The sequence below is a fragment of the Chiloscyllium plagiosum genome, unplaced genomic scaffold (assembly GCF_037043375.1).
Source record: "Chiloscyllium plagiosum isolate Xiang-an unplaced genomic scaffold, Cpla_swu_hap1 HiC_scaffold_52, whole genome shotgun sequence".
Classification (NCBI taxonomy): domain Eukaryota; kingdom Metazoa; phylum Chordata; class Chondrichthyes; order Orectolobiformes; family Hemiscylliidae; genus Chiloscyllium; species Chiloscyllium plagiosum.
Window position 1 is genome coordinate 33437888 of NW_028270190.1, and position 23813 is coordinate 33461700.

Consider the following 23813-nt stretch of genomic DNA (forward strand, 5'->3'; position numbering starts at 1 on the left):
TGTGATTTTCTCCACTTCCTGAGAAATACATCATTTGTAAGGTAATAATATTTCAGGATGTATTCGAATTCTCTTCTGTGCATGCCTTTTGATGCAAGTTCTTTAAAGTTTCAACTTTCCACTGTAACTCAGTCAATTTATCGGAGCTAAAGATGTCTGTATTGTCATTTATAGGCTCCTGCCTTGGCTCAACCATTTGAGCGAACAGGTTCTTTACAAATTGCACTTCAGCATTCTTATTTCTACTCTTTGATATCTTATGTTTCAAATCTGCATTTTGTTACGTCATTAGCACGATCAGCACAAAATCCAGGATGTGACCTGAAGCAGATCAGTTGCCCTAGTTTTCACGTGATTTTCAAACACAGTAGGCAGCAAACCTAACGGTGAATCAGCGATATCGTTTGCAGGGACACATTATATACTCATCTCTGTACACTCTGACCCCACATTGCATATCTGAGAGCTTTTCGTCCCGCCGTGAATTCCCGATACTAGTACCATTTCTCGAGATATTCCTTTAGAGGTACATATTTCCTCATCTTTGACAATCACAGACTGAGAGGAACCCCGATCTCTGAACATTGTCACCTCTTTACCTGTTGCTCATGGCCGATACGAATAAACTTTACCCTTTGCAGGTACATGGTTCGGGATCTGGCACTTCTTCCTTACATAGAGAACACATATCATCGAACTTCGCACAATACAGCGCAGAACAGGCCCTTCGGCCCCCAATGTTGCGCCGACCTGTGAACTATTCTCAACTCGTCCCCCTACAGTATCCCAATATGCGCGATGTGCTATTCTAAGGATTGTTTAAATATTTCTAATGTGGCTAAGTCGACTACCTTAGCAGGAAAGGCATTCCACACCCTTACTACTCTCTGCGGAAAGAACTTGCCTCTGACATCTGTCTTAAATCTATCGCCCCTCAATTTATAGTTATGCCCTGTCATTTAAGCTGACGTCAACATCCTAGGAACAGGTCTTTCACTGTCTACCCTATCTAATCCTCTGATCATCTTGTATGTCTGGATCAAATCCCCGCTTACCCTTCTTCTTTCCAATGAGAACAGACCCAAGTCTCTCAGCCTTTCGTCATAAGACTTTCCCTCCAGACTAGGCAACATCCTGGCAAATCTCCTCTGCACCTTTTCCAATGCTTCCACATCCTTTCTGCAATGGGGCGACCAGAACTGTACACAATATTCGACGTGTGGCCGCACCAGCGTTTTGAATAGTTGCAGCATGATCATGCGGTTCTGGAACACAATCCCTCTAGCAATGAAACCTAACACACCTATACCTTCTTAACAGCACTATCCATCTGGGTGGCAACTTTCAGGGATCTATGCATATGGACTCCAAGATCCCTCTGCACTTTCAAACTACCAATAATCTTTCCATTGACCAAAACTCTGCCTTCCTGCTATTTCTCCCAAAGTGCAGCACGTCACATTTGGCTGCATTGAACTCCATTTGACAACTCTCAGCACATTTGTGCAGTTTATCCAAGTCCTCCTGCAACCAATTACATTCTTCCAAGCAGTTTACTACTCCACCGACTTTAGTGTCATCTGCAAATTTACTAATCCATCCACCTATGCCTGCGTTTAAGTCATTTATAAAAAATGACAAGCAGCGGTGGTCCCAAAACAGATCCTTGCGACACACGACCAGTAACTAGACACCTGACTGAATATTTTCCATCAACCACCACTCGTTGTCTTCTTCCAGAAAGCCAGTTTCTAACCCAATTTGTAAATCTCTCTCAATGCCGTGCCTCTGCATTGTCTCCAGCAGCCGACTATGTGGAACCCTATCAAAGACTTTACTGAATTCCATGTATACCACGACAACTGCCCTACCCGCATTTACATGCTTCGTCACCTTCTCAAAAAACTTAATGAGGTTTGTGAGGTACGATCTGCCCTTGAGGAAGTCATGTTGACTATCTGAAATGAAATTGATGCTTGCTCGATTATTGTAAATCTTATCTCTCATAATACTTTCCAAAACTTTTCCGACAACAGAAGTAAGGCTGTTGCAAGGTTTGTGAAGGTTTGTAGCTCAGGTTGAGGTTTAGGGGGTAGGTTTGCTCGCTGAGCTGTAGGTTTGATATCCAGATGTTTCATTACCTGGCGAGATAACATCATCAGTGGCGACCTCCAAGTGAAGCGAAGCTGTTGTCTCCTGCTTTCTATTTATATCTTTCTCCTGGATGGGGTTCCTTGGATTTGTGGTGATGTCATTTCCTGTTCGTTTTCTGAGGGGTTGATAGGTGGTATCTAGATCTATGTGTTTGTTTCTGGCGTTGTGGTTGGAGTGCCAGACCTCTAGCAATTCTCTGGCATGTCTTTGCTTAGATGTGTTGATGTGTTGATAGATGTGTTGTCCCAGTCGAAATGGAAGTAAGGCTCACTGGTCTATAACTGCAAGACGTGTCAGATTGTGGACATAGATACCACTATTACGCGTTTGAACACCTCCCACCTTGCACATGGCAGGTACTCATGTGACACAGCCAATGTTGCCCATCTTATACGTTGCAGGCAAGGATGCCCGGAGGCAAGGTACATTGGGGGAACCGAGCAAAGGCTACGACAACGGATGAATGGGCACCGCACAACAATCAACAGACATAAGGGTTCCCTCCCAGTTGGGGAACACTTCAGTGGTCCAGAACATTTAACCTCGGACCTTCGGGTGACCATCCTCCAAGGTGGACTTCGGGACAAGCAGCAGAGGAAAGTGGCCGAGCAGAGGCTGATAGTTAAGTTCTGTACCCATAGGGAGGGCCTCAACCGGGACCTTGGGTTCATGTTACATTACAGGTGATCACTATTGCACTACACATACACACACAGATATTCCTACACACACACTCTCTCACATACACGCGGACACAGGTACAAACAGACGCGCACACAGGCACCCACACACCCTTATAGACACACACACTCCCACACATGCACCCCCTCACAAACATAAGACACTCTGCACTCACTACACACACACATACACACATTCTCACACTCACAACCCCCACCCCAGACAGACACACACACACAGACAAAGACCCATATGCACACATATATTTTATGTGGTGAATTTGTACTTGCAGAGTTACATTGAACTTTGCTCAAAAACTGCATACATTAAAGTAGAACTCTGAGCTCAAAAACTCCATAAATCTATGTAAAACTCTGTTACCTCACTTTTTAGAATAGAATCAATCTACATATCAGGTCATAGACAGAGAACACAGGGGGCTAACACCTTCAGCACATTGCCTCGCTATCACCATTGTTAACAGCTAACCTGAAAATGCAACTTTTAAAAAAAGGGTTTAGTGATTTACACATGAAAGAAGTGAAACTATCACTGTATTCAAACAGATGAAAGGCTTAACAGGCAATCAATTTTTCAATGTATAATTTCAGTTACATCACACTGCAAATTTTTGAAATAAATTCTGTGTTACGATCGAGCCCTCCACAATCACCTGATGAAGGAGCGTCACTCCGAAAGCTAGTGTACTTCCAATTAAACCTGTTGGACTATAACCTGGTGTTGTGTGATTTTGAACTTAGTCTATAACTAACTGTGTCATCTCTGCTTCCCTTCTTGAACAAGGGCACCACTTTTGTAATCCTCCAGTCCTCAGGTACTAAATCTGTAAGCAATCACGAGTCAAGTATCAAAGCCAAAGTTTCTGCTATCTCCTCCTTAGCTTCCCAGAGAATTCTCCGATAAATCCCATTCGGCCCAGGGGACTTGTCTACTTTCACTCCTTCTAGAATTCATAACACCTGTGCGTAACTAACCTCAATCCTATCTAGTCGAATATCTCGTACCTCATCCTTCTCTTCGACACTATTCTCCTTTTCCTGAGTGAACACCGATGAGAAATGTTCATTTATCACCATTCTGATCTCTACAGGGTCCACGCTCAAATACCCAATTCTGTCTTTGACTGGCCCTATTCCCACCCTAATTATCCTTCCATTCTTCACATACCTATGGAAATTTTTAAGGTTCTCCTTTATTCTGTATGCTGTATTCTATAAAGACTGCTCGTGTCATCTCTTTGTTATTCTTAACTCTCTCTTTCAATTCTTACTAGCTGATCTGTAACTCTACATCGCCTTTTCTGTACCATCTTGCCTCATCAACACTTAAGCCTCTTCCATATTCTTAACAAGAGACGCGATTTCTGTAGTAAAGCACGATTCCCTTACCCTATCACTTCCTCCCTGCCTGACAGGGACATACCTATCAAGGTCACGCAGTATCTGTTCATCAAACCAGTTCCACATTTCGTTTGTCTGCATCCCCTACGTTTTGCTACGCCATTCTTTGATCCTAATTCTTGCCTAATCGCATTATAATTGCCCTTGCCCCAACGATAACTCTTGAACTGTGGCATGTAGCTATCCCTTTCCATCGCTAAACTAAACGTAACTGAATTATGGTCACTCTCTCCAAAGTGTTCACCTACAACTAAATCAAACACCTGGCCTGGTTCATTACCAAGCACCATATTCAGTATGGCCTCCCACCTTGTCAGCCCGTCAACGTACTGGGTCAGGAAACCCTCCTGTACACATTGTAAAAAAAAAGATTCATCTGACGGACAAGAGCTGTAACATTTCTTCAAAGACCGCAATTTTCCCCCAGACGTGGTCGACGATGCTCTCCACCGCATCTCCTCCACTTCCCGCTCCTCTGCACTGGAGCCCCGCCCCTCCACTCGCCACCAGGACAGAACCCCACTGGTCCTCACCTACCACCCCACCAACCTCCTTATACATCGTATCATCCGTCGTCAATACCGCCATCTCCAAACGGACCCCACCACCAGGGATATATTTCCCCCTCCTCCCCTTTCAGCATTTCGAAAAGACCACTCCCTCCGTGACTCCCTTGGCAAGTCCACACTCCCCACCAAACCAACCTACACTCCCGGCACCTTCCCCTTCAACCGCAAGAAATTCAAAACTTGAGCCCACACCTCCCCACTTACTTCCCCCAAGACCCCAAGGGATCCTTCGGTATCTGCCACAAATTTACCTGCACCTCCAAACACATAATTTACTGCATCCGCTGCACCCGATGTGACCTCATCTGTATTGGGGAGACAAGTTACCTACTTGCAGAAGTTTTCAGAGAACACCTCTGGGGCACCCGGACCAAACAACCCAACCACCCCGTGGCTCAACACATCAAGTCCTTCACCCACTCCACCAAGGACATGCAGGTCCTTGGACTCCTCCATCACCAGACCATAGCAACACGACGGCTTGAGGAAGAGCGTCTCACCCTCCGCCTCGGAACCCTCCAACCACAAGGGATGAACTCAGATTTCTCCAGTTTCCTCATTTCCCCTCCCCCACCTTGTCTCAGTACCAACTCTCGAACTCAGCACCACCTTCCGAACCTTAAATCTTCTTTCTGACCACTCCGCCCCCACCCCGACTCCGGCCTATCACCCTCACCTTATCACCCTCACCTTAACCTCCTTCCACCTATCGCATTTCCAACGCCCTCCCCCAAGTCCCTCCTCACTACCTTTTATCTTAGCTTGCTTGACACACTTTCCTCATTCCTGAAGAAGGGTTTATGCCCGAAACGTCGATTCTCCTGCTCCTTCGATGCTGCCTGACCTGCTGCGCTTTTCCAGCAACACATTTTCAGCTCTGATCTCCAGCATCTGCAGTCCTCAATTTTTCATGTAACATTTCCAATCAATGTTGGGGAAGTAAGGTCCCCCATAATGACCACTCTGTTCCTTTCACACCTACCCAGAATAATTTTGCCAATCCTCTCTTCCACCTTCCTGGAACTCTGCGGAGGCCTATAAACAAACTCCAAGCAGTGTGACATCTCCTCTCCTCTTTCTAACCTCAGCCCACACGAGTACTCATCAAAAGGTCTCTCAGCCACCGTTATGCTATCTTTGACTAACAAGGCCACGCCTCCCCCTCTTTCACCACCTTGCCTGTTTTAATGAAAGATCTAAATCCTGGAACCTGCAGCATCCATTCGACACACTGCTCTATCCATGTCTCCGAAATGGCTACGACATCGAAGTTCTTAAACAACCTTCGACTGGCTTGTACATTCTGGTGCAGCATCCACGGCGCTTTCTATTACCACTCCGACAAAATTCACAGGCTTATCCGGTTTTCATCGTCTCAATTTTCCAGTACGTTTCAAAACCGACCAACATGGTGATTTCATGGGACTACTTTATTGCAGTGAAAACACCGGAACTTCTTACCTGCTTTGTCCCCTTCCAGTGTTTCTTTTTGACACTGTTGTAACTCATCCTTATGATCTTCACCGAGTTTGATCTTTCATTTTTCACGTGAAAATTTGTCATTTCCTCAATTTCTAAACCTTTCTTTTCTGTTCCAACTCATCATCATCAGCTATCTCAGCAGCTAATCGTGCCCATTTACCTCTCTGCTCTTCCATATGAGCTCTCAGTAATTCAGGAAGCGAATTTTTGAACTCCTCCAAAATAGTTGTCTCTCACAGAGTCGTAACTTTCCTCCATTTTTACCACCCTTATTTACCTTTCAAAATTGCTTTATTTAATCCTTTCAAACTCAACGGAGTTTTGACCAACGTCCCGCCAAAGTTTCATGAAACGTTGTTTAAAGTCGTCTGACACAAACTCATATGCACTTAAGATGGCTTTCGTCGCCTCCTCATAAGCTCCAGCTACATCCTATGATCCTGATGGCATTGCCTCACTATTTCTACCCTTGAAAGGGACAACACAGGTGAGTTTTGTTTGGATCGGCAACCATATGAGCATTGGTCACCTAATCTGTTTAACATCACTTTAAATGAGATGAAGAAGGTTTCAATATCCTACTCATCGAATTTAGGCACAGCTTGAGTATATTTAAACAGATCCCCACCAAGCACTTGGCTACTAAGGGTTTGCTCATTCTCACTCTCTCTCACAGAACTTAGCTTCAGCTTTTATCTCCATCCTTTTCAGCTGCGTTTTCTGTCTCAGTGTCATACTATTAAGTTCAAACGCTCTCTCTATTTCTCTCTGACTTCTGATAAATCCATTCATTTTTTTTTTTGTGTTCTGCTTTGAATCGTAATTCATTGTCCTTTCCTTGCCTTTTGCCTGTAACGCAGGCTGCTTCATTTTACTTTGAAGTTTGGCCATCTTCAAATATTCTGATGGTGTACAGAGTAAATTTAAATGTTGAGCTATTGCTCTTCGTCCTTCATTTTATGTAGGCAGCTGCATCTCCAGCTTCCCTGCTAATTCCAGCAACATGGTCTTAACCACCTTTTGTATAATCCCAATGTCACTTTTTCCACCCAACAAAACACCTTGGTGACTGAAAGAGCCATCGCTATCCCAAACACTGTTTTAACTGAGCAAATTTAACACCGAGAATAAAACACCTACAACTCACTACCTTTGAGTCCGATTTACCTCATCCCAATTTGGAACAACAGAGCAAACTCCGAATAGAGCCGCAAATCTGTCATGGATCTGGCCAGACCCATCAAAACATTTCAAGAAGGTAGCCTGAAACCTATTTTGCTAATTATTTTCAGCAGGTGGGAAGTAGGTATTCCAGGGGAGAATCAGTTTGTCAAATCAGTTTAAACAAAACTGAAATTATTTACGAAATTAATGAATGAAAAACCAAGAACAAAAAAGTAATACCGAATAACGTCTTCTATCCATGAACCAACAGATCCACCAACTTAATGCTGCAGTTCTAAAATACTTGCAATAATCCCCATAAGCAGCAATTAGCATAAAAGGTAAAATTAAATCAAGTTTTTTCATGGTTGAAGTCAGAGAGAGTGAGAGAGAACGAGTCAAGACCTGCTTCCAGCAGCCTTTCTTCACTACTGTTAATACTAAACGACCAGAGAAAAGCTGGTCTGGCAGAACTAGCGACTCACTTCTCATTGTAGAATTGTTTTTTTTAATCTGGATAGCATTTTGGCTGTCGCAATATCGATTATCTATAAACAAGTTGGCTCTAAAACCTTACAAACTCAGACATTCCAACATGTGTTTTTCCAACCTCTCTGCGAAGGATAACGTAATCTTGTTAAAGGAACAGCTTCGTCCCTAAAACCTACACATCTTCATGCTACATATGCAAACAAGCATATCATTATGCACATGTTGACGCACACAGACACATACATACCGAGATGTACACATTTTTGCATGTACATTTGCATTCAAAAATACACAATCCTGTGTCTTCTGACAGCCTCTATATCAGTATTCCCTCGAAGTCATTGACTTTTCTTGCGTTAATGCTAACGAAAAATGTTCATTTAGCTCCTCTCCTCGCTCCTCGCACTCTGTGCACAACTTGCCAAAACTGTCTTGACTGGCCTTAATCTTACTCTGCTCATTCTTTTATTTTTGACATACCTATCGAAAGCTTGAGAGTTTTAATTGATTCTACCTGCAAATCACTTCTCATGTTGCCTCTCGCTCCTCTTCGCTGTTTCTTTCGGTCCTTTCTGGCTAACGCGTAACTCTCAAGCCCCACAACTGAGCCTTTACGTCTCATCTTTACATCGTCCACTTTCTTCCTCTTGATATGAGATTCAACGACTTTGGTAAACCACGGCTCCCTCGCTCGAAATCGTCCTCACTGTATGAGAAGTGCAGACTTTATCAAGGCATGCAGTAGCTCTTCGTTGAACAAGCTCCACATTTACATTTTGCCCACACACTGCTGTTTCCTTCCCCATCCACTGCATCTTTGATCTTGCCTAATGGCATCGTAATTGGCTTTCCTACAAGTGTAAGTCATGCCCTGTGGTATATAGCTTTCTGTTTCAATCGCTGACATAAACGTAACCGAATTATGGTCACTATCATCAAAGTACGCACCTACCTCCAGACCTAACATGTGGCTAGGTTCATTACCCAGTACATGATCCAATGTGGACTCTGCTTTTGTCGGCCTATCTACATCGTATGTCAGGAAACCCTCCAGCACACTTTGAAATAAATGCTGGACTCGAAGAATAGCGTTTCCCAGTCATCATTTGCAAAGTTAAGACCCCATAACAACCACGATGTTACTTTTGCTCCTATCTGGAATCATCATTGCAATTCTTTCCAAAAAATCTATGTAATTTTTCGAAAGTCTATAGAAAACTCACAATGCTTTGACCTATCATTTCCTGCTTCTAACCTCAGACCATATTACATCAGTAGATGAGTTCTCAACAAACGTCCGTTCTGCCACTGTTACACTGTTCTTGACTAACAATGCACACCTCACCTTTTATCACCTTTCCTGCACTTTCTTTAACATCAACACCCCAAACCCTGCAACAACTGTTCCTGTACTTGGTCTATCCATGTTCCAAAATGGCACAATTTCGAAGTCCCAGTTTCCAACCGATGCTGCAGGTTCAACCAGGTTTTCTTTTCCAGATGCTCCTGGCGTTGAAGTAGACATTCTTCAAACCAACTTCCCGATTGCTGATACACTCCTGCCACCTTGAAAATTTATTTATGATCTTACTACTTTCAACCTCTCGTTCAATGGATCTGCAGTTCAGTTTACCATCCCCGTGCTGAATTCATGTAATCTCTTCTGAAGCGGATGAACAAATTTTCCCCCAGAGGTTTTTGGTATTCCGCTGGTTCAGGTGCATTCCTTCGCGTTTGTAGAGGTACCACATAGCACAGATTGAGCCCCAATTATCCAGGTATACAAAACCTTCCCTCCTTCAGCGTCCCTGCTACCACGTACTCTAGGAATCTGTCTATTCGTCGCCTCGATGGCACGTGGCATGTATAGCAAAGCAGAGATAACAGCTCTGCTTGATCTAGCTCCAAGCTTCCACCCGAGCTACCTGGATTTTTTGCATAACATCCACAGCCAATTTCCGACACATGTCTTTAGTGCTTGTGTGGATCAAGGCTTGCGGCTGCTTTCCCTTCCCCCTTAAGTAACCTGAAAAGACGATCCGAGAAATCACATACCCTGGAACGTGGAAGGCATCACACAAAATGTGACTCTTTCTCGTTCCCAAATTATCGCCTATCTGTCCCCCTAATTATGTAGTCCACAATGACAACGATCTCCTCCTCTTCTCAGCAACAGAGACAGACTCTCTGCTGGAGACATGTATCGCATGTTACCACTGGTATATCGTCCCCTCAAATGTGTCCAAAGCAGCATACTTGTTACTGAGGGGAACGTTCACAGGAGATTCATGCTTTGTTTCCCTGTTTCCTTTCTGTCCCCTGACTGTAAACCATGTACCTTTTTTGTCTGTACCGGCGGTGCGCCTACCTCCCTGTAACTCCTCTCAATTACCCTTTCAGCCTCCCGAATGTTCAAAAGTTCATCTCGCTCCAGCTCCAGTCACCTCATCTGGTATCCAAGCAGTTTTTGTTGGGTGCACTTCCAGCCGTTAAAGTCAGTGGGGACGCGACCCGTGATCCTTAACTCCCACAATCTATAGAAGGAGCAATCAAATGCCCTAACAGCCATTACCACTGTCCTGAATTCCGAAAGAGACAATTGAAAATGATAAACTCATAACGTTTTCCAATCTGGCGCACAGAAGATTTATTATTAATCACAGGAGGAGTATGGGAGGGAGCGACGACATGAATAGTGCTTCGGGTAAAGCAATCTCACCAATATATTACCTTACTGACTCAGGCTTCCGGTGTCCGCTGCTGTTCAGCGTGCACTCATCCAATACACGAGGTTGTCATGATTTGGAGTTGCGGTGTTGGACTGGGGTGTACAAAGTTAAAACTCACACAACACAAGGCTGCTGCAATAATGATGCAGCAAAGTGGACAAGTCTTCGACATTGGACAACGCTGCAAACCTGAAAAGGACAAAGATATGTGTGACAGGATAGGGAACGTTTTGGAATAGAAATTCAAGAATGAGATTGGTCACATGATGTTCACAATGACTCACAGAATAGTGGAGCCTGTGCAGGACCAGAAATGCATGAATTCAGACGAGACAGAGAGAACTCCGAGAGAGGGGAGGGAAACGTGTTACTGCTGGAGGCAGAGGATATTGAACTGATAAAGGGACTGTGAAATTCTGTATAATCCCCTAAAAGTAAAGTTTAGAATATAGGAAGAGCACAGTCAAATATTAACAAACTCTGTTGAAAAGCTCGCTTATCAAACAATGGCCAGACGGTATTCAAGCCGCAATTTCACGGGGTACACACTCTGATAATTGTCTGTGGACGCAATCTCTCATTCTTCTGGGCTGGGGCAGGATTTTCCCCTCGCCCGAATCTCTCCTTAATAAGGTGGTTGTGAGCTGTCTACTTGAAGTTTTGCTTTTCACGTGCTTTTGGAGCAGCCACAGTTCCACTCGGGAGGGGATTCTGGGAGAGAAATTCAATCACAATGTGGGAACGGTGATGTACTTTTTTTAGGTGGGTTGGTCCACCCCCGGCGAAAACACACCAAGTCTACCCGCAACGTCACTTCCGCCCGAAGTATTCCCATGGCCACTGAAGTCAATCACTACAGCCGCCACCAAAGACAGCACTAACGTCATACGTAAGGTCAGTTAAATCGCCGGGGATGCCAATGAGTACACCAGCTCTGCCCCCGATCACGACAGTTAACAGAACATCCTTTGATTGCGGCTCAAATAATACCATGACCACAACCACTCCCAAAGCAGTCTCTGTCCCACTCGCAACTACACCGCTCCACTAGGCTCTTAACTGCAGCCTTGCCGAGGTTTTCTTTACCATCCCCAGACCTCGACCTTACCGAGAATGAGCGTTCAGTCCTCAGTGAATGTCTGACCTTCTTGCACTTTGGTGCTGAGTTAACGAATTCAACACGCGTTCCAACATCATTTTATTCTTCTGCTGCCTCTGTCTCCATGCTTACTGTTGGCATCAGGACTCTCTCCCTCCTTCTGAGGATTCTGTCTCCTGCCTTTAATATAATCCATCCATTGGTCAACCTGTGTTGGTCTGTTACCTGTCCAGCCCGCTTCACATTCAACTGCTGCCATTACATCGACCACCTCAATCTGTCCACTCCTTCACACACGACAACCTCTCATGCTCACAATGCGCCCTCCTCAATTCATTTTGCTCCAAACCCAAAGTCACCATCAAACCAGCAGACAAGGTGGAGCGCAGTATTTGTGTGGCGGTCAAAACTCTATACTGCTGATGTAAGGTGCATTCCCAGGGATCCTCCTCACCTTTCATCACCAAACCCAGAACATCCACAACCTTATCATCTCAGGCATCTCCCATCCACAGCCTCCCACCTCATTGTCCCGAAATCCCACACACTGGTTCTACCTCTTAAACAAAATTCAAAATCATGTCTTCCCCAGTCGAAGCAGCGTCTACGCATGCTCCTGTCACACCAAAACTGTATTTTCAAATCTTGAGAGCATCCGTGCCACTTTGCTTGATTAACTCCTCACATACATTCTGGTCACTACCAACGCCCTCCCCCTCCTCCATGACTTTCGTTTCCACAGCGGTCATTGCCTCATCTTCACCATGGAAATCCATTTCCAACACCGATACATCCATCATGGTGAAGCCATGCCAGCTCTCAGTTTCTTCCTCTTCCAACAACCCTTCCAGTTCCACATTACTGACACAATCATTCAAGTGGCAAAAATTGTCTTCACGCTAAGCAACGTCTTCTTTGAATCCATCCATTTTCTTCAGACCAAACATGAAGCCTTGACCACGCGCGTGGGGCCCTGTCATGCCTGCCTGTCCGTCGGATATGTGGAACAATCCATCTTCAGTAGTTAACGTTGCACCAATCCCCAACTTTTCCTCCACCGTTACAATGGTGACACTGTGGGTGCCTGCTTGATCAACTTCACGAACACCTTCCACCCTGAACTCAAGTTCACCTGGACCTTCACAGACAGCTCTCTCCCTTTCCTGGAACTTTCAACTTTATTTCCGGCAATTGACTCAACACTGACAACAAATTCAATCCTACCCACTCCCGCAGCTACCTGGATTACGCATCCTCCCACACCCCCTCCTGTGAAACGCTTTGCCTTAATCCTAAATCCTCTGCTCCGGTCGTTTTTGCTCCCACGTGCGGCACTTCCACGCCAGAACATCTCAAATGGCCTCCTATTTCAAGGAGAGAAATTTCCCCTTCCCAAGAAGTCATCATTGTCCTCCAGCCTTCCCTACCCTCGTCCTTGAAACACACCCCTTCAAACAGAATAAGAATAGAACCCCACTGGTCCTCGCCCTCCATACCACCAATCCATCGATAAAGAGCATCAACCTACGTGATTTCCGCCACCAACAGTCAAACCCCAGCAGCAGAGGTATAACTTCTCTCCCCACCCCTCCAGCATTCCACAGAGACTATTCCCACTGTGACACCCTCGTCTGGTCCACACATCACACAATGCCGCACTCCACCCCCGGCACCTCCCCTTGTCACTGCAAGAGATATAACTCCTGCGGCCAAACCTGCCACCCTCACCTCTATCCAAGGCCCTAAAGGATACTTCCACATGCAGCAAAGCTTTTCCAGCACATGGAAATACCTCATATGCTGTGCCCGTTGATATCGATATGTTGTCTTCTCTTTTGGGATAACTACAATTGAAGCTCGTGAAAAGCGGGATACTGTATGGAGGGGAGTGAAAGAGGCTGATATGCTCGAATTCGCGGAATGCTTCAGAGAACATCTCTGGAACGCAAGCAATAAACAACCCCACCGCTTTGTGGAAGATCACATCATCTCCCCCTCCCACAGCGCAAAGCACACGCAATTCTGGTCATCCTTCTTTGCCAAATACTTGCCAACGATGCTTGGAGGAAGAACTCCTTATCATCGACCTCGAAACCTCGAATGACACCGCATCAACGCCGAAGTCGCAGTTTCCTCACCGCCTACCCCAACTCATCCCAGATCCAACCCTTCAACATGGCACAGGCCTCTTGACCTGTTGCACCTGCTCCTATTCCTTCCCGTCTATGTGTGCCAACGTCTGCTCCGATCTTTCCCTATCACCCCCGGCTACACCTACCCATTACCCTCCCTGTTACCTTCACCTTCACCCCACTTCCTTCAATTGATCTGTCATCACCCTTCCGTGCCACAATCTTGATGAAGGAATTATGCCTGAAAAGTCGAATTCACTGCTCCTCGGATGCTGACTGATCTGCTGCGCCTTTCCAACGTTAATCCTTTCGAATCACAAAGGGATAGGGACTATTTCGACACCAACCAGGCTTTTACGAACAACCATAAATCCTGCCCCTCAGAATCCTCTTCAATCGTATGCCCACCAACGATGTAAGACTGACTTGCTTGTAATTCCCAGCGGTATTCCTATTCCCATTCTGGAACAAGTCATTTGCCAAAGTCAATCACCTGGTGCTACTCCAGTGGATAGTAAAGATCATGGCCGAAACAGCAATATCTTCCCTCACTTCCCCTCGAATCTTTGGGTATATCGACGATGGTCCAGGGGATTTATGCATTCTCAGGCTTTTCAAAATGTCCAGCACATTAAACGTTTCGAGAATATCAGCCTCTTTCACACATCACCATACGAATCCCACTTTTCTCGAGCCTCAAATGTGTAATTGTTGTTGGGTTAGAGGAAACGACAAAATAAATAGTTTTGTTGAAAATGAGTATAGCATGCAGACTTGTTGTGCACACAGCTGAATATTTAAATCATTGTTTAATTATTCATATTATTCGTATCAGTAAAAAACATCAATAACACAAATATACCACACATACAGTAGTGGGACCACTCTGCAGGTTTCAACTGACAACTTGTCAGTGAAAGGTATTTACGAAATCATCCTTGTCACTCAATTAGAAAATGCAGCAATTAATGACTGGGGTGATATGTGTACTCTCTTACTCTTCCCGAGAGGCTTATTCTGCCTTGGACATTGTTTCAGTGTTCCCGTCGGCATATTTGCGCCAAAAACAAGTCTACTGTCACTATAAAGAGGCTCAAGCTATAACTAATTTCACAATGCACTCGAGTCGGTATTTTAAACCGTTATTGAGCTTATTTCTGAATTGTTGCTGTGTTGCAGTGTAAATGAAAGTTTTGGCATATATACTGAGGAGCTATATCATGGCAGAAGAACGTTTTCTTACGAGGTGGAGATCTGAGCCAGAGATATGAAATTCAATATTTGCAGTTCACAAATACATATTATAAACAAGCGGAGTCGCCAATAAAATAACGAAAGTGTCAAAAGTGTAGAATAATCAATCTCCTTCGCTTCTAAGCCTCTTGGCCATTCTTATTCTCTGCAAAGCTTCAGCGCTGGCGCCCATGTCGTACTCTGCAATGCATCTGACTGTCAGAATATTGAACAGCAAAACAAGAAAGAACGGGAGAAAGGAAGTTAATATGAAATCAGACTTGACAATTATGGTCAATCAACAAAGATGAGATTCAAACTAATTACCAGGGAACACTGCCAATCATAAATCGATCTTCTTGTGTAAAGCGCCAGAAAAAAAAAGTTTCCAAGCAGCTCAGTACGTTCACATTTGTTAGAACAATGTCGCCATTGTCTACAGGAAAAGTGACGGAAGACTGGAGGACAGAAAACAAGAAGGGGAGCGGACACCACTCTGGAAATTATAGAAATGTGACCCATTCTTCGGTTGTTGGTATAATGTTGGAAAAGATTATAAGAGATAGGATTTCCAATTATCAATAAAGAAATACATTGATTAGAGATTGTCAGCACGATTTTGAGTAGAGTAGGTCGTTCCTCACAAGCTTTGTTAAGTTCTTTGTGAAGGAGAGCAAACACGCAGATGCGGGTAAAATGGTTGATGTGGTGTTTTTGGATTTCAGTGAGCCGTTTGTTAAGATTCCCCACGGTAGGCTATTCCAGAAAATACAGAGGAAAGGGATTGGGGTGCTTTAGATGTTTGGATCAGAAATTGGCTAGCTGAAAGAAGACAAGGAGTGGTGGTTCATTGTAAATCTTCATTCTGGAGTCGGTTATCAGTCGTGTACCTCTATAATCTGTGTTGGTGCCACTGCTGTTTGTCATTTTTACAAATGACATGAATGAGTTCGCAGAATGATGAGTTAGTAAATGTGTGAATGACACTAAGGTTGGGAGCGTTGTGGGTCGTGCCGAGGAATGTTGTAGGATACAGAGGGGCACACATAAGCTGAAGAGCTGGGCTGAAAGTTGGCAAATGGAGGTTAATTCAGAAAAGTATGACCTGTGTCACTTCGGAAGGAGTAAATAGAATGCAGGATACTTGGCCTTGACAGTGTAGATTGACAGAGAGATCTCAGCGTACCTGGGTACACATAGATCGCTCTAAGTTACCGCCACCGTTGATGTTCTTGTTGAGAAAGCATACGGTGAATTAGCTTTTTGGGTGGAGGAATTGAGTTTCAGAGCCATGAGATCATGCTGCAGCTGTGCAAAACTCTGGTGCAGTCGCACTTTGCGTTTGGCGTACACTTCTGGTTGCTGTATTAGAGGAAAGATGTGGAAGCTTTGGAATGGGTTCAGAGGAGATTTAATCGGATGTTGCCTGGCATGGAGGAAGATATGGTGAGGAAAGTATGAGCGACTTGAGGCTGTTTTCCTTCGAGAAAAGAAGGTGGAGAGGTGATTTAACTGAGATATGTAAAATATCAGTGGGGGAGATGGGGTAGGCAGTCAGACCTTTGTTTTCTTCGGATGGTGATGGTCAGCACGTGGAGACATAGCTTTAAATTGACAGGAAATTGACACAGGGCAGATGCCAGAGGTAGTTACTTCCCACAGAGAGTAGTTGTAGCGCTCGCGGCCTACCTGCAGCAGTAGTAGACTCGTCAGTTTTCCGGGTATTTAAATGGTCATTTGTTGACATATGGATGCAAATGGAACAGTGTCGGTTCGATGGGCATCAGATTGGTTTCACGGGTCGCTCAACATCGCGGGCTGAAGTACCTGTACTGCGCTGTAATCTTTTATGTTCTATGTTCTAACGTCAGTCGTTTTTTTTTTCAGTGCAGTAGATTGTTTTCAAGCTTCTCACATCAAATGGCCACAAATCGATCAAAGGTGGCAGTCACAGTGAGCCAGAGAGAAACAACGTGGCTGCAAACCTCAACCTGGTCATGAGAGAATAAGCAGGTGTTATGAATAGGAATGAATCTCGGAAATAAATTGCAGCTATCCACCTCAGTATAAGGTGCACGAAAACGACCAGGATATAGTGAAAGATGCATTTAAACAAAGAACAGTTGCCGCGAGTTACAGGATGGAAAATCTACTGAGTTTCGTTGAAAGTCACAGGAAAATAATGACAGAACTTTCTGATTAGAAACGATCACAAAGACAGAATGAACATGCCCAGTTTGAAATCTTGCTCGTTTTCTGCACCTTCAATGAGGAAAATTTGGTTCGTATTTGCGGTCAATTTCCTTTGGTAAAAGAAAGCTAAATTTTCATTTATTTACTCAATCCGGAATTGAGAAAGAAATGCACGAGCTCTGTTTCGACAGCTGAAACAGTATGCAGCAAAGTCAGAAAAGGAGGAAATGTTTTATCCATCAGGGTATCCGACAGCATCAAAGAACACTTTCAGCGTGCAGGATAATGCTTAAAATGAGGAATATTGAAACAGGTAGAAACATAATTGGAACTTTCTGATCACATGCTGAGGCAAAGATGCAACAACATTGTCTAGGTTGAAATTTTAATCGTTTTCCGCCCCGTCTATGATGAAGAATGATATTTTGGTCACTATTTCTGTCAATTTTTCTTTGATAAAAATATTGTGTAACATGTATTTACTCAGTACCGTCATTGTTTAAAATGCAAGAGATCTATTTGAATGGCTGAAGTAAAATGCAGTGAGGTATGTGACTGACAGAATGTTTTCTCAGTCATGGTATCCAGCAGTACAAGTTCAGATCTGGCGCCAGTTTAAAAGCTGGGCAAGACTGATGGCAATTGATTCCTTTTGACATGTTAAGTAGAACGAGAGACTGTGGTCTACAAAGGCAGGAAGCGTGGGGAGTGAAAAAAACTTGAATTAAGACATTCTAAGAGGTTTGAACCGAACATTGGATTTCTAAAGAAAGCATGGGTTATGAAACTGCAGTGAAAATAGTTTGATAGAAGCCAGTCGTTCAGAATCATTGAAGCAGGAATGCAAGTATTTTATTAATAGTTCATGCATGGAAAATCACGCCGCATCAGATTTTATTAGTTCCCCACAATTGCTTCCAGACAGTTTACAATGAGGTCCATTGCTGTAGTCACATTTGGTCCATCTCGGAAACAACCCCGCCGTGTCTTGACATCTCTATTTTGATCTCGGGTACAGTCCCAAACGGATGATTACTGTCAACCCACAGACTCTCATCTCTACGTGGGCAACACCTCTTCCCTGTTAATAACATGCAAGAGGTCCATACAATTATCCCAATTCCTCAGACCACACGGCATCTGCTTGTATGAAGAGATATTCTACTTGCAATCATTACAGAAGTCCACATATTTTGATCAACTTGTTATTCACCCCTTTGATCTTTCAGACAGGCCCAGAGCACAGCTCCTCCATTCTCCAATTCACTGCTCTAAATTCCCCATTAAACGCCATGAAAAAGATTCACTCTTGTCCTCATGTCCCACCCGACCAGGCTCCACATCCAACCTATCATTCACAAGCATTTCTGCCAATTCTAATTAGACCCCACCACGAAGTATATTTTGCTCTCCCCACCCTTCCCTGCAAACCGAAGTGCCATTCCGTTCCACATTCTTTTACACCACTTGCCCCGCAAACACCCCTGAAGCCCAAGTCACCCTCCCCTACAACTGTAAGACTATCAAAATCTATTGGCACCACCACTCCCTCACTTCCATCCCAGCCCCTAAAATGTCCTTCCCCTTAAGAAAGCTGTTCACCTTCCCCGTCTCCAAAGTAGTTTTTCGTATCAAGTGATCCCGCTCCATCGCTGAGACCGAACGATAAGTGAGGCCACATTTCGCTGAGCCTGGTGTGCAGGGTCCAACCTGATCTCCCAGTCACTCTCCGTTGTAATTCCCCTTTCCACTCCTTTACTAATATGACCATCCTTCGCTCATCCTTTGCCACAGCGAATCAGAGCACATATTGTGGGAAACGTCACCTCATTTTCTGCCTGTGTGATGACAGGCAGGAGACTGTTAGTTTTATACTTTCAAGATGCTTCAATTCCCATCCGCCAACACCACTCCGAGGCCTCTCCCCCTCCCTTCCATTCCTCTAATCAACAATTTCTTGCAGAGACTAAACAATTGCATAGTTAGCCAACGAACAACCACGTTGTGCCCTCCACTTGTTTTCACCTGTCTTGAACACGTCACACCGCCCCTGACTCCGACTACTCTCCTTGATCTGCAGGTGTACATACATCGAGACCCAGGTCTGAAGGAGTGTTACACCTGAAAACTTGAGTTCTCCATCGGCTGATGCTGCCTGGCTTGCTTTCTTCTTCCAGCCTCCTGCTTGTCTATCTTGGATTTCAGCATCTGCAGTTCGCGTCCTTTTTGTCTCTTCTGGAGTCTCAAGTCGGCCAACCGATGTCCTCCAATAAAGGAAACAAGGAGAAAATCTGCCATTACACGACTTTGTCTTTCATTAAATTCAGATTGAGCGTGATATGAATGGATTTGAATTAATATCGGTATCAATGGCGCTACCACACTTCCACCACGTGCGCTTACAAGTTAATGCAAAGAAAGCTCAGTGGCGCGGTGGCTCAGAGGTTAGCACTGCTGTTTCACAGCTTTAAGGAACCAGGTTCAGTTCTGGCCGAGGGCGACACTCTGTATGGAGTTCGCACGTTCTCGCCATGTTTGAGTGCCTCACCTTATAAATTCCAAAGACATGCACGTCAGGTGAGTTGTCCATCGTGTTCAAGAGTGTGTAACTTAGGTGGATTAGTGCAGTGTAATTGGATACTCTTCGAAGGGTCAGGAAGGACTTATTGGGCCAAGTGGCCTTTTTCCACAGTGTCGGGATTCCATGTTTGAAAAAGAAGAGAAAGAAATGTTCTTCTTGCATGCTTGCTTTTCCCCCCATAATCCAAAGATGTTCATGTAAGCTGAATTGGCCATAGTGTTCAGGGATGTGCAGGCAAGTTGCAAAGTTCAGTGGTAAACATAGAGTAACAGAGTAGGTAAATGGTTCTGGGTGGGCTATTCTTTGGTGGGTCGGTGTGGACATTTTGTGCCAATAGTCTGTTTCCAATCCGGGGAATCTGTAAAGGGCTATATTGCAGCAGTGTTTCCTTCAAGAGAACTTCTAGTAAATGGTTAAAGAGATCTATGAATCATTATTTTCTGACGCCTTTTGACGTTAGTGACCAAGCAACCTAAGGGTACAAAACAAGGTTAATAATTGCACACGTCCGATTGCGATGGAATGAACTTATATTCCAGCCCATCAGACTGGTGTTTTCTCGTTTTCTGTTTGAACAATTTTTTTTTTGCTCAGTTTCAAAATTCTGAGTTATGAAGAACTCTCCTACTTTGGTCACAAATGCAGTTTAAACTTCTGAATCGTAACACATTGATGGAAGAAATTGACATACTGAAAGGAAATAAAAAAAAGGTTGCAGCAAGTGAGGCCAATTTGAAATACCAACTCAATAAGACGATATTCTAACAGGAAACAAAACACAGATTCTCCCATGAATTACTATGCATTGGTTATTACTTTCTCAGCTTCTCCCATCCATCTCAATACCTTTTCATCTTTTCATGTACCTCTAATTTATTCTCCATCCCTCGCTGTCACTCTTTCTCAGACACTCCCATTTGCGATTTTACATCTCCATCTCAACTCTGCAATGCACAGTTTCCTCTCAAACTTGCAGTTGCCTCCTCCTGTGTATTTCTCCACTTTGTCTGTGTGACCGTTTCATTCTCTGATCACTCCTAATCTTTTACCGATCATGCTTACTCAATATCCACACCTCCTCTTTCTTATTTCCGATCAATGTCTGTCCCTGCATGTTTTCGATGTTATTCTCTTCCGAGCTTAAAAAAATCTGATTGTTGTTTGCCCGTATTTCATGCCTTCTGCAAATCTGTTTTCAGCTCAGTTATGCACAATATTATACAACACCAGACTGATAGTAAAATCTTAGAAAAATGAAGGCATAGAGTAGGGTGAGACGATTTCCAGCTTCGTCTGTGTAATATTGGGACGAGAGAAGACATTTTACTTACTGAAAATATTTGCACTATTTTTTTTGCGGCACAGTGATTCAGTGGTTAACACAGCGGCTTCACTTGCCAGATATTTCGGTTCAATTTCATTCTCATGCTCCATATGGAGCTTGCATATTCTTCCCTGCCTACATGGGTTTCTTATGGGTGGTCTGATGTCCACCAAAAGTACGAAGATATGCATAGAAGGTGGCTTAGACATGCTAAATTCCCCGTAATATCCAAGATGTGCAGTGTAGATGTGTTCGCCATGGGAAATGCAGGGCGACATGGTTTGTGTAGCGAGATTGGATACACTTTGCAGGAATGGTGTGGACTCGCTGGGCTAAATCGCTTTCTTCCACATGAGGGTATTCAATTATTCTAATTCTGATCGTGAGACTCACAAATTAAAGGTAGTAACAATTGGAGATTCTCTGATCCCTGTGTCTTGGCCAGAAGCTTTTTCGTAACACCAACACACAAGGAAAACAACACTTCATTAACACGTGAAACATACCAATAAAAAAAAATGAGTTGCATACTTAGTCCATACAGCCTGCTTTGCGATGCGATAATTTCATTACTGATACACTTTTATGGTTATCTCTAAATTCCTGAGTATTTCTGAATATCTCTGCTAATCATTCACCTCATTGGTTAACAACAAACTAACTTTGCCCGCAGGATTCCTTTTTATAAAATAAACACAGAATTCTGATGTATCAGACATCCCCCGAGAGCATGAAAAATTGTCACATTTCTGAAATAATAATATTCCTCTTTTCATTAAACTATTACTCTGAATGTTGGAAATTAACAAATCAAATACGTTGCAGATAAAATGCAATGTTGTTTGAAGAAAAAAAACAGTGAACAGAGTAACAGCCTTTGGTCAATTCTTAGGCACATCAAGCAGGTGTAAGATAAACTCAGTGAGAACTGCTATTAAGAACAGCAACAGAGCTCACACCGACGTTCGGTATCAGCAACTTAGAAGGGGACTTACTGGGATCACAACTGCTGCTGGAATGGGGGAATAAATGTGTTCTACCTTAAATGTTAATGCATATTCCATTTCTTGTTTATGCATCTGCTTTATTTGGTCGGGAAGCGATAGTTTAGCAAGGCCCTCCATTTAAATTGGCCTTGAAATCGACATCGAATAAATTCTCACTGACATTGATGCACATCTCATCATTATTTGTAGTTCCATTTCCTCGAGCAAACACGTTTTGTCAGCGGCTTTGATACAGTTTTCAAAACCATGTTTTAAATTAGTCAAGAAATGAAAAAAGATAAAAAAAAAAGTCAAAACTGTCCCAATCAAAACGTACATAGCAGAGTTCATTCAGGAGCGATCCATCAACAATGAAAGGGAAGCTTCATGGTCTCCATTTGTTTCACTGAGAGTTCTGATGAAGAGTCCCTGGACTCGAAACTGACCTCTGCTTTCTACACAGATGCTGCCAGACTTGACGGGTTTCTCGAGCAGTTTATGGGTTTTTTTTTGTATATTTGACGGAGCGGACACAACATTTAAAGAAAATTCATTTAAAAATGTTACTGTTTTATTTGTCATATGTAGAGAACTCACTCACGGAGCCAGACCGATTCCATTCTCTTTCTGCAGTTTCTAATTCAGATTATGAACCTTGTGTCTCATGCATGTTTAGTTAAATTGCAAAATCAGGATTGTCGTCCAGTTAAAGCTGCGGCAAATGTTCAGAACTGGACCAAATCTCTGCAAAACAGATCGGGAACATAGCCCAGATCCTAACTTTTATTGAGATAACACACACGAAAAGTGCAATTTCTCTCTTGAAAACAGTTAACAGACAGAACACAACACAGAATTGGCATCACTTTAATTTCATTTAAAGGCTAAACAAACGAATGCAATGATTAATCATCAACTGTTCACAGTTGCAAATTCACAAAAAAACATTAACCTTGTTTTCACTCTGGAGATGCTGCCAATCCTTCTGTGTTTTTCCGACATTGTCTGTTTTTGGGTTCTCACAAACACTGATCTTTTTATAAACATCTGCTACCTCCAGGTATGGAGAAAAGCAAACCGGAAAAAAAAGTAACGCTCTCGCAGCAGATAGATTAGGCAAGTTTTTTTCGGAGAGGGGACAGATCTGTGCCTATCAGCTTCAATCTCTCTCCAAATACCACCCCAACTTAAACTGAAGGTAAAACTAAAGCCCTGGATCTTGGTGAGCCTGACTCCACCCACTTTTGGTGTTTTAATTTAATGCAACAACAACAAAAAAAAAGATTAAGATGCTCAATGCTGTTTAACCATTATTTCGGAAGCAGAAATTTCAGCACCATTCTGGCAAAATCATTTTGGCAAAGGATGTCTAAAAGGCTACGTTACTGTTTCTGAAAAAGGGTTGGTGATTCCAAAGTCATTCTGAGGTTGGACGAGGCTCTGTCCTTTTAAAGTTTGCTTTTTATTTCTGCTCTTGAACAGACATTGTCAATACAGTAACACTTGTTAGGATGAGCACACGTTTGCCCGTTCCACATCGAGAACAAAATGGCAGATTTCCGAACAGGTAGGT

The 23813-nt window shown here is 43.6% G+C and overlaps 1 pseudogene; it reads right to left on the reverse strand.

Annotated features, from left to right (window-relative positions):
* Window positions 1-14976, reverse strand: part of LOC148134921 (uncharacterized) — a 45170-nt pseudogene extending 30194 nt beyond the window's left edge.
* Between the last annotated feature and the right edge of the window lie 8837 nt (window positions 14977-23813).